The sequence below is a fragment of the Aethalodelphis obliquidens genome, unplaced genomic scaffold (genome assembly GCF_003676395.1).
Source record: "Aethalodelphis obliquidens isolate GAN/ISIS:26980383/991018 unplaced genomic scaffold, ASM367639v1 scaffold1, whole genome shotgun sequence".
NCBI classification, from domain to species: Eukaryota; Metazoa; Chordata; class Mammalia; order Artiodactyla; family Delphinidae; genus Aethalodelphis; species Aethalodelphis obliquidens.
In genome coordinates this window covers 27,606,812-27,618,402 of record NW_020837945.1, presented here as the reverse complement: position 1 = coordinate 27,618,402, position 11,591 = coordinate 27,606,812, and the positions used below count along the sequence as shown (strand labels likewise).

Here is an 11,591-nt window from a genome sequence, read left to right as displayed (position 1 = left end):
TAATTCTTATTAATGTTTAAACTATGTACAACACAGCTATATTCTAGCCCCTTATAATAAGTATATTCTGTTATTCTCTCATTTTTGTAATGATGGGCATGGTTTGAGTGGGAAGTGTGATCTGTATATTCATATAGGATTAATAAGACCAATTTTCACAGGTGTCTGTTATGCTTTGGATTATAACTGTAGTCTTTCTCCAAACACCTGTCATTATAGTCACTACCCAAGTATCCATCACAATTGGAACATGCCTCCTGGGTACATATTTTGCCTGAAGGCTTTGCTTAAAAATGCAGCTCAATAAAATTTCTTATGGCCACAGGACATTCAGTTCTTTTGGCAACGGTGATTTTCCACCTATTATGTATTGCTTATGACTGAGTGTAAGTGAATCTCTATATGTTTTTTTCCTCTTTAGTTACACCATTCCATTTTTTCCTCAGTACTACAAGTAAATTTATTCTACTGCTAGTATTTTTATATGTTCAAATCCATAGTAGTTGCTTATTTTCTAATGGAAGATATTTTACAATAGTAGACTAGCAATGATAGTGTTCAAGGATACTGAATAAGTCATAGAGGAAGAGGCTTCAATATAACATTTTTCTTTTCAATAAGCAATATAAAATAAAAAATATATAAATTGTTTCTTTCATTGTATTCTCATATTCTTAAAGTTAAATTACTTTTATGACATAATTTTTTAAAGTCTTAGCTGAATTTTACTGTCAGTTATATCTAATTTTGGATATTATTTCTTAAGAGGCCAACCTTACATGGCAGGAGGACACCATAGCCATGACTTAAGGTAAAGGTGAGATTAAAAATGGTGGCTCCTGGTTATAGTTTATTTGTTACAGCTAGGATGATGTCAATAATGTTGATGATGATGATGACTTTGTTGTGGGGTGATTGTGAACATGTTGTTCTTGAATGCCAACCTGGAAACTCTTTTTCAGAATTACAGAGGTTAAAACAATATTCTGGAAACACATCTATAAAATAGGCATCACCAATCACCAGAATAATTAAGTGCATGCTGTATATTAAAAGTTTAAAGTTTCAGATGACAACATTTTGGATATGCTTTTATATACCTATTTACTAAAGTTAGCTAAATTAAATTTTCATCAGCTACTTTTCTTAAATCAATAGACAATTCCATCCTACCAGGTCTGATATGAGGTCATTTCATTACAGTGTGTACCTCATCAGAAAGAGAGGAGAGTTGTAAGTTTAGTCATTATTAGTTTATGATACTATGCTGGTAAATGTTAACTTTATCTCCCCATTTTGCTGTGCACCATTCTGGGGTCTGAGGGTTATGGGTGTTTTTTTCTACTGGCCATACTGTCATCCAACCACTGTATTGTTACATCTCTCTTAAAACGTATCTTGGTAGTGACTACAAAAACTTCAGTGTTTGCTCAACAAAGAGAAAATATGAAGTAAAAAGAAAATCCTTATGATATGGCATTTTTTTTGTATGGAACCCTTACATGTAACAAATAGTTAGATATTTCTTTTTTTATTATTATTATTTTAAATAGAACTTTATTGGAGTATAATTGCTTCACAATACCGTACTGGTTTCTGTTGCACAAAAAAGCAAATCAGCCATATGCAGACACATGTCCCCATATCCCCTTCCTCTTGAGCCTCCCTCCCACCCTCCCTATCCCACACCTCTAGGTCATTGCAGAGCACCGAGCCGATCTCCCTGTGCTATGCTGCTGTTTCCCACCAGCCAACTGTTTTACATTCAGTAGTCTATATATGTCGATGCTACTTTCACTTCACCCCAGCTTTGCCCTCCCACCCCATGTCATCAAGTCCATTCTCTGTCTATCTCTTTATTCCTGCCCTGTAACTAGATTCATCAGTACCATTTTTTTTTTAAGATTCATATGTATGCGTTAGCATACAGTATTTATTTCTCTCCTGACTTACTTCACTCTGTATGACAGACTCTATGTCCATCCACCTCACTAAAATAAAGCAATTTTGTTTCTTTTTATGGCTGATAATATTCCACTGTATATATGGGCCACATCTTCTTTATCCATTCATCTGTCAATGGACATTTATGTTGGTTCCATGTCCTGGCTATTGTAAATAGTGCTGCAGTGAACATTGTGGTACATGTGTCTTTTTGAATTATGGTTTTCTCAGGGTATATGCCCAGTAGTGAGATTGCTGGGTCATATGGTAACTATTTTTAGCTTTTTAAGGAACCTCCATACTGTTTTCCATAGTGGTTGTATAAATTTACATTCCCACCAACAGTAGAGGAGGGTTCCCTTTTCACCACACCATTTCCAGCATTTATTTTTTCTAGCTTTTTTGATAATGGCCATTCTGACTGGAGTGAGGTGATACCTCATTGTAGTTTTGATTTTCATTTCTCTAATAATTAGTGATGTTGAGCATCTTTTCGTGTGTCTCTTGTCCATCTGGATGTCTTCCTTGGTGAAATGTCTATTTACGTCTTCCACCCATATTTTAACTGGATTGTTTGTTTATTTGATATTGAGCTGCATGAGCTGTTTGTGTATTTTGGAGATTAATCCTTCGTCTGTTGTTTCATTTGCGAATATTTTCTCCCATTCTGACGGCTCTCTTTTCATCTTGTTTATGGTTTCCTTTGCTGTGCAAAGGCTTTTAAGTTTAATTAAGTCCCATTTGTTTATTTTTCTTTTTATTTCTATTACTCTAGGAAGTGGTTCACAAAAGGTCTTGCTGTGTTTTATGTCAAATTGTTTGACATACGTTTTCCCTGTGTTTTCCCTAAAATTTTATAGTGTCTGGTCTTACATTTAGGTCTTTAATCCATCTGGAGTTTATTTTTGTGTATGGTGTTAGGTAGTGTTCTAATTTCATTCTTTTACCTGTAGCTGTCCAGTTTCCCCTGCACCACTTATTGAGGAGGCTGTCTTTTCTCCATTGTATGTTCTTACCACCTAGTCATAAACTAGGTGCCCATATGTGCATGGGTTTATCTCTGGGCATTTTATCCTGTACCATTAATCTATATTTGTGTTTTCATGCCAGCCCCATACTGTCTTGATTACTGTAGCTTTGTGGTATAGTTTGAAGTCGGGGAGCCTTATTCCTCCAACTCCACTTTTCTTTCTCAAGATTGCTTTGGCTATTCAGGGTCTTTTGTGTTTCCATACTAATTGTAAGATTTTTTGTTATAATTCTGTGAAGAATGACATTGGTGTAAGTGTCGTGTTAAAGTCTCCTACTATTATTGTGTTACTGTAGATTTCTCCTTTCATGGTTGTTAGCATTTTCCTTATGTATTGAGGTGCTCTTATGTTGGGTGCATAAACATTTATAATTGTTATATCTTCTTCTTGGATTGATCCTTTGATCATTACATAGTGCCCCTCCTTCTCTCTTGTAACTGTCTTTATTTTAAAGTCTATTTTATCTGATATGAGTATTACTACTCTGACTTTCTTTTGATTTCCATTTGCATGGAATATCTTTTTCCATCCCTTCACTTTCAGTCTGTATGTGTCCCTAGGTCTGAAGTGGGTCTCTTGCACACATCATATATATGGGTCTTGTTTTTGTATCCATTCAGCCAGTCTGTGTCCTTTAGTTGGGCATTTAATCCATTTACATTCAAGGTTATTATCGATATGTATGTTCCTATTACCATTTTCTTAATTGTTTTGGGTTTGTTTTTGTGGGTCTTTTTCTTTTCTTGTGTTTTCCGCTTAGAGAAATTTCTTCAGCCTTTGTTGTAAAGCTGCTTTGGTGGTGCTGAATTCTCTTAGCTTTTGTTTGTCTGAAAAGCTTTTGACTTTTCCATAGAATCTGAATGATATCCTTGCTGAGTAGAGTAATCTTGGTTGTATGTTTTTCTCTTTCATCACTTGAAGTATATCCTGCCACTCCCTTCTAGCCTACAGAGTTTCCACTGAAAAATCTGCTGGTAACCTTATGGGGATTCCTTTGTATGTTATTTTTTGCTTTTCCCTTGCTGCTTTTAATATTTTTTCTTTGAATTTAATTTTTGTTAGTTTGAGTAATATGTGTCTTGGTGTGTTTTTCCTAGGGTTTATCCTGTATGGGACCCTCTGTGCTTCCTGGACTTTGGTGACTACTTCGTTTCCCATGTTAAGGAAGTTTTCAACTATAATCTCTTCAAATATTTTCTCAGACCCTTTCTTTTTCTCTTCTTCTGAGACCCCTATAATTCGAATGTTGGTGCATTTAGTGTTTTCCCAGAGGTCTCTGATATTGTCTTCAAGTCTTTTCATTCTTTTTTCTTTATTCTGCTCCTTGGCTGTTATTTCCACCATATTGTCTTCCAGCTCACTTCTTCGTTATTCTGCCTCAGTTATTCTGTTATTTATTCCCTCTAGTGTAGTTTTCATTTCAGTTATTGTGCTGTTCCTCTCTGTTCGTTTGTTCTTTACTTCTTCTAGATCTTTGTTAAACATTTCTTGTGTTTTCTTAATCCATTCTTCCTTTCTATTTCTGAGGTTCTGGATCATCTTTACTATTATTGCTGTGAATTCTTTTTGAGGTAGATTGCCTATTTCCTCTTCCTTTATTTGGTCTTGTAGGTTTTTACCCTGCTCCTTCATCTGTGACATATTTTTTTGCTGTCTCTCTTTTTATTTATTTTTTTAGTGGAATTGTGTTTCTGTCTTACTGGTTGTTTGGCCTGAGGCTTCCAACACTGGAGTTTGTAGGCTATTGGGTAGAGCTGGGTCTTGGAGCTGAGATGAGGACCTCCATGAGACCCCATTCTGATGAATATTCCCTGGGGTCTGAGGTTCTCTGTTTGTCCAGTGGTTCAGACTCGGAGCTCCCATTGCAGGAGCTTTGGCCCGACCCTGGGCTTATGAACCAAAATCCCACAACCCACATGGGGTGGCAAAAAAAAGAAAAGAACAATAACAAAGTAAAAAATACAACTAGACTAGGCAACCAACAGATATGTTAGAAAGAATGTAAAAAATATATATAGGTGAATCAACATCCAGGAGGTACATCAGTACCACAGTAGTGAAAAAGAGGAGGAAAGAAAAGAAAAATAGAAAAAAGAAAAGAGGGCGGAAGGCTGTGGCTGTGGAGGGTGAGGCCTAAGCAAGGACAAGGTTTGGGTGGTGGGCGGGGCCAATGTTCAGGACCCACAGGGCTGGAATAAGCCCTGGGGGGTGTGGGGGTGGGACTTAGGCTCAAGGAACAGAAGGGGCCCAGGCATGCTCCCCACCCTGGTCTCAGAGGGTAGGGGACCTCACCTGGGAGCCCAGCAGGCTTCCTGGGCTTGACTGAGCAGTGCAAACACCTTCCTCTCCTCTCCCGCTCCTCCGGTCTGGGGTCTGGGAGGGCCCCTCCTCCCTGCCTCTTCTGATCTCCCCAGCCTCCTTCCTATGCCCCCAAGGACCCACTTGGCCCGGAGGGGGGTTTGAAGGGCAGAGGACAGGCCTGAGAGCTCAGCAGGCTCTCCATGCTCGAGTGGGTGGGGCAGTTGCCCTCTGCTCCTCCTAGTTGGATATTTTGAACCCTTATTAATAGTTGAATACATTGTTTTTAACTAAGATCAAAAGTCATACATTAAATTTAATATAAACGGAGATGGATTGTACTCAAGTATATTATAAAATTCTGTTTTTTATTAAAGGGATACCAAATAGAACCATGGATTTTCTACTCTGTTTAAAAAGTCTGATTTTAGTTAAAACAATTAGTCTCACGAGACCCCCTCCCTTATGTTGGTGAGAATGCTGGACAGTTGAACTAGTGCTGGGATTTGCGTCCCAGAACTAAACAGCCTGAGTCTTGCATTTATTCACAGTCGATGATGTTGACAGTACTGATGCCTCATGACACAGTCTAGAGTAGCAGAATAAAGTTAGAGTGAAAAAGTATATTAGTCAATACAATGAATAATTATTGAAGAATATTTGTATTTGACCACAAAAATTATACTGCAGTATTTTTGCATTTTAATCACGAACACAGTTATTCCTCTACCATGTAGGACTGAGGTATAATTTGAGTTCCATTATATACATATTTATTTCTTTAGCAACTTGTTGCTATGAGAATGGGTTAAACCAATAAATGATGAGGCTTGAGAACTTGACTTCCTTAAACCACAAATATATAGTATACAATAAATTTTGAACAATCATAATATTTTATAACTTGAATACTTTGTCTTATCACAAAAATATTCATTGTAGAATATTTAGAAAAAAAAATTAAGCAAAAAAAAAAATCCCTGAAATCACTCATAATCCTACTACCCAGAGATAAACACTGTTAACCTTGTCTTCTATGTCATTAAAGTTTTAAAATATGCACCCAAACTTCTCTAACACAACTGGAATTGTTGTGTAAATGTTATTACATCCTACTTTTTAAAAAATTTGATTAAGTTTAAGTATCTCTGTACCTCCTTGGTCTTTAGGTAGAGATGTAGGTATGGTAACCTCTCCAATCTTTCTGGCTTTGGCCTTCACTTTCTTCATAGAACCTTAAGTCTAGGTCAGATCGTTATGTCTGAATATTCTATTGGTGACTCCCTTTGTTCCTAAGATGATCTTCTGCATTCCTTGCCGCATGGTTCCTTGTATCACCATGTCCTGCTTGTACTATCGTCGTATCCCACCAACCTGTTGGAGAAATTACTGTGCCCAACAGGCTTCTCTGTTGTTCCACTGGGCATTGCCACTGATGTCATGGGGTCTCACGGGGCAAATTATATGGGAAATTCAGTGGTGCAGCATGAAAACCTGCCTTTGCCCTCTTTATGTTATGGTCTGTTAGAGGATATTAAATGAATACTGCAATACCCCAGTGTTGCAAGAGGGAAATAGTAAAACAAACTACTAAAAATAAAATAGTAAAAATAATAAAACAAATAGTAAAAGAGTAAAATGCAAACAGATACTTAAAACGACTATGTTTTAGTGTACTATTAAATGGTACATGATACCAATCACATGTATCATCAGACCTTGTGGAGTTAGAGGCACCTGCTGCTCAAAGGTGCTCGAGGCTTTGGCTCAACACAACAAAAGATTGTGAACAGACCACACTGTGTGATGTGAAGAGAGTGACTGTATGTGAAGACAAGAAGATGACACAGGATGATTTGCCTCAATTCAGTTCTTCCTATAAAATCTCCCCCTGTCCTCCAACACTGTAGCCCAGATGTCTGAGGATGTCGTCTTGCTCTTGACCTTTTTCACGTGGCTTTTTCCTTGGGGGTTCGATGAGAATATTAGGGGGAACTTGAGCTTCCTCTAGAGTGTGCCTCAGTTAATGTAGACCTTAAACCTTACCTGGAAAAGGCTCAAGTGGTGATGTGGAGGCCCGCTTAAATAACATTTTGTTCTTAAGTGCCTTCCATGGATATTTGCTAAAACCTGTATATAGTTACTCGCATTTCTCCTTCCAGGAGACCAGGTTCCTGATGATAAAGATTATTGTGTTCCTGTTTAAAAATACGTTTCCCAAGCTTTTCCCCAGAGATTGGCATGCAACAGGTGTTAAGAAGCATTCCAGGAGACACGGATCATCAGGCAAGTGTGTAAAACATTTTTCTCACAATTCTTATTACTTTCCTTGTGTTTGTAGACCTCCTCAGTTTACAGCCCTGGCTGGATTTTAAAATCACCTAGACCTTGCTCCCAGATATTCTAGTTTAATTGGTCAAAAGTCGGACCTGGTCATTGAATTTTTAAAAAAAAATTCTTCATGTGATTCTAATAGTGAGTATTGCCAACCATTACCTTAGGAAAGGCAAATGTCAGAAGCTTTGTAGCCATAGCAATCATTCTACTGTGAGTGTTCTTTGAAATATCTAATATAGATTTTTTAGACTGTGGAGATTGCCTTTAAAGTTGAAATTTCTCAGGCATATTGGAAGTTCTTTAAAAAAATGATTTTCATCGTTTTTCAAAAAATAAATTGCTGTTTTCTTCATCCCTCATACCTAAACATGTTGGGTTTCAAATTATCTTTGTTTATCTGCTATGCCTCCAGTTTTAAAGGAAAATTGGTCATGTTTGCTTGTTGAGTTTTTAAGTATGAAACTATGTGATTAGATCCATTTTAGGATTTGGGAGACGAAAACATTTTTGAAATAGCTGCTATTTAGGTTGCAGGAGGCATAACTTAAAACAGGCAAACCCACAATGAGGTGAATTGAGGACTGAGTTTTTCCACTTGCTGTTGTTGGGACCAAGTCAGCATCTGTCCAGTTTGAATGAGCCCCATGGATGTATTTGCTCTGGCATTGCTGGCCAAACTAAGTCTACCACTTTGGCCAAGAAGCTCACTACATTTATTCTTACTCACTACATTTATTCTTACTGGTTGACAGTTTTATTTGTGATCCCTATTTAAAATGGAGAAATTGAGCCCAGCCCTTAAGACTTTGGCTTTGGTAAAACTGCTTTGGGCAAGATACAGAAGGCTAAAGAAGGAGAGACTGAAACTTTTCCTTCGTAAACCTTTCCTCTGTAAAGTTGGCATGCTGTAACCTACTAAATGGTGGGTGAGTTCAAGCACCGTGTTCAGTGCCAGCATGAGCTAGAATTTCTTTACCAGGGAGCACACTGGCCCCTTGTCACTCATGGTGTCAGTACTTTTAAGTCACATGTCCCAGAAGAACCTTCTTAAACTTTTGAAGTTTTATAAATATCAATTTCTGGCTTTGGTTTATGTGTTGGGAGACATATGTGGCTTCATAGGTGCTTGTAGCTGTTTGCAAACTTTTTGTCTTATAGGACAACTTCAAAAAATGAGTCAGCAATTATAAAATGTTAAAGAATAACCTCAAAGGGAGCAACTTGTATTTGTAATGAGAGAGAAAAATGTTTTCTCTAATCCTTACAATTTTCATCCTTACATTTCTGGTATATGAATACCGAGGTTAAAACAGTTTTAAAAAAAAGACAAGGGGAAAAATGTCAATCATGGATTGAAAGGTTTATCGAAAAGGAGACTGACAGCCAATAAGAGTGGCAGTAGAGAAGTAATAAATATTGCATTTAATTAAGCATTAATTTTTATGTCTTTATTGAAACATAAAAGGACAGTCGGGAAAAGGAATCTGTGAGTGAGACTCATAAACTATCCTGTTCTCTTTCAAGAATTTGAAAGATATTCATTCTTGGTAGCATCCTATATATGTAAGGTGGACCTTTATTTCACCCAAACCTATCTAACAATGCTTCCCTTACTTCCGGATCAGACCTAGAAGAATGTTGGGCATACCAGACACTTGACTATTGTGAAGTCCTAGTCCCTGATCACTTCCTGATCTTAGCAAGGTGACCTGTGGACCTGTCACTTCTCCACTTTTCGTGGACATCAACCGGACTCTCCCAAAGTGCACCCTACAAATAACTATTGAAAATATGTTCTCTTGGTTTTCAGCATTCCCCTTCCCCTCTGGAAGCTCCTATTGGCAGAGTCTGTACAGGCGCCAGGTGGCAAAGCAGAGATGCGGTGAGAGTCTCCGCTCCAGCATCACAGAGTTTAGAAGGGTGGGAAAGGAGTCGGAGACAGCTCAAAACCTGGCAGATGACCTCGATTTTTAAAAGCATTGGTTCTGATGGAACCGTGCAAGGGCAAGGAAGTCAGAGGTGGATCAGCTTTTCTCTATCAGGATTTAAAATGAGAAATAACCAGAAAGATCGATCATAGAATTGCCTTCTCAGGAAAATTTCAAGACTACAGTAGACATATCAAAGCAAGGCTGGTGATGCAAATGCTTTACTTCTCAAATCTGTTTGTGATAATTAAACCTCTGTCACCTGGGGCAGCCTTAGTTCTCAGAGTTCCTGGTACAAGCCTCTTCCCTTGGGTGGATTCTTGGCTTTTCTCCCAGACTGGTTTTGGCCCCCAAAACCAGTCTTCACTTCCACCCCAAGCAAAGAAACTGAAGAAACCGAGACTGACTCCTGCCTCCAGGCCAGAGGAAACGTCTGCTTCTCTGAAGTTGCCGAAGGAAGAAAAAGAACAGCAAGAAGCAATTGAACATATTGATGAAGTACAAAATGAAACAGACAGACTTAACGAACAAGCCAGTGAGGAGATTTTGAAAGTAGAACAGAAATATAACAAACTCCGCCAACCATTTTTTCAGAAGAGGTCAGAATTGATTGCCCAAAGCCCAGATTTTGGGGTAACAACATTTGTTAACCATCCACAAGTGTCTGCACTGCTTGGGGAGGAGAATGAAGAGGCGCTGCATTATTTGACAGGAGTCGAAGTGACAGAGTTTGAAGATATTAAATCAGGTTACAGAATAGATTTTTATTTTGATGAAAACCCTCACTTCGAAGATAAAGTTCTCTCCAAAGAATTTCATCTGAATGAGAGTGGTGATCCACCTTCGAAGTCCACTGAAATCAAATGGAAATCCAGAAAGGATCTGACAAAACGCAGAATAAAGCCAGCAGGAAGAGACAGCATGAGGAACCAGAAAGCTTCTTCACCTGGCTTACTGATCACCCTGATGCAGGTGCAGATGAGTTACGAGAGGTCATCAAAGATGCTATGTGGCCAAATCCATTACAGTACTACTGGTTCCAGACGTGGATGATGAGGAAGGGAAAGAAGAAGATGACGATGAAGAGGAAGAAGGATTGGAAGATATTGATAAAGAAGGGGATGTGGTTGAAGGTGAAGAAGATGAAGATGATGATGAGGGAGAGGGAGGAGAGGAAGATGAAGGAGAAGATGACTCATGGAACACTGATGGATTCTGACCTTCTTTTTTAAATTTTCTCCCGTCCCTGGGAGCAAGTTACAGTCTTTTTTTTTTTTCTCCTCCTCTTGTGCTCAGTCACCCTGTTTTTGAGGTCTCTTTTCTCTTTTATACCATGGCTCACAACTTATTTTGGGGGGAAATACCTTGAGCAGAATTCAGTGGGAAAAGAATCTCTATCCTTTTCTGTTCCAAATTCTTTTTTACCCCTTCCTGTCTCAACAAAAACTTTGTGGAATCAACACCACCATGCTCTGTGGGAAAAAAGAAGACCCTTCTGCTCCCTTAGGTCTGCTGGAAGCTGGAGGGTGCTAGGCCCCTGTGTAGTAGTGCATAGAATTCTAGCTTTTTCCTCCTTTCTCTGTATTTTGGGCTCAGAGATTACACTGTGTCTCTATGTGAATATGGACAGTTAGCATTTACCAGCATGTATCTGTCTACTTTCTCTTGTTTAAAAAAAGAAAGAAAAAACTTTAAAAAATGGGGTTATAGAAGGTCATTAAAGTTGGGTCTGAGATGTTTGGGTGGGTTAAGTGGGCATTTTGACAACATGGCTTCTCCTTTGGCATATTTAATTCTGATGTTTAATGGACATCCTTGCAGTTTCAGATGACAATTTTAAAATAAAATTCTCTCCTAATGATGACTTGAGCCCTGCCATTCGATGGGAGAAGCAGCAGAACCTGTAGGATCTTATCTGCAATTGACATTCTCTGTTGTAATTTTATTCCTGTTTATTTAAAATTTTTTCTTTTTGTTTCGCTGGAAAGGAAACATGATGCTCACTTTAAGCGTTAGAAGTGTACAGGTTGCTTTGTTACGATAAAACTAAATG

General features: G+C 38.2%; 1 pseudogene; it reads left to right on the top strand.

Moving 5' to 3' along the window:
• The first annotated feature begins 9,748 nt into the window (after nt 1-9,748).
• Nucleotides 9,749-11,230, top strand: LOC113625050 (protein SET-like; annotated as a pseudogene).
• Nucleotides 11,231-11,591: the final 361 nt, after the last annotated feature.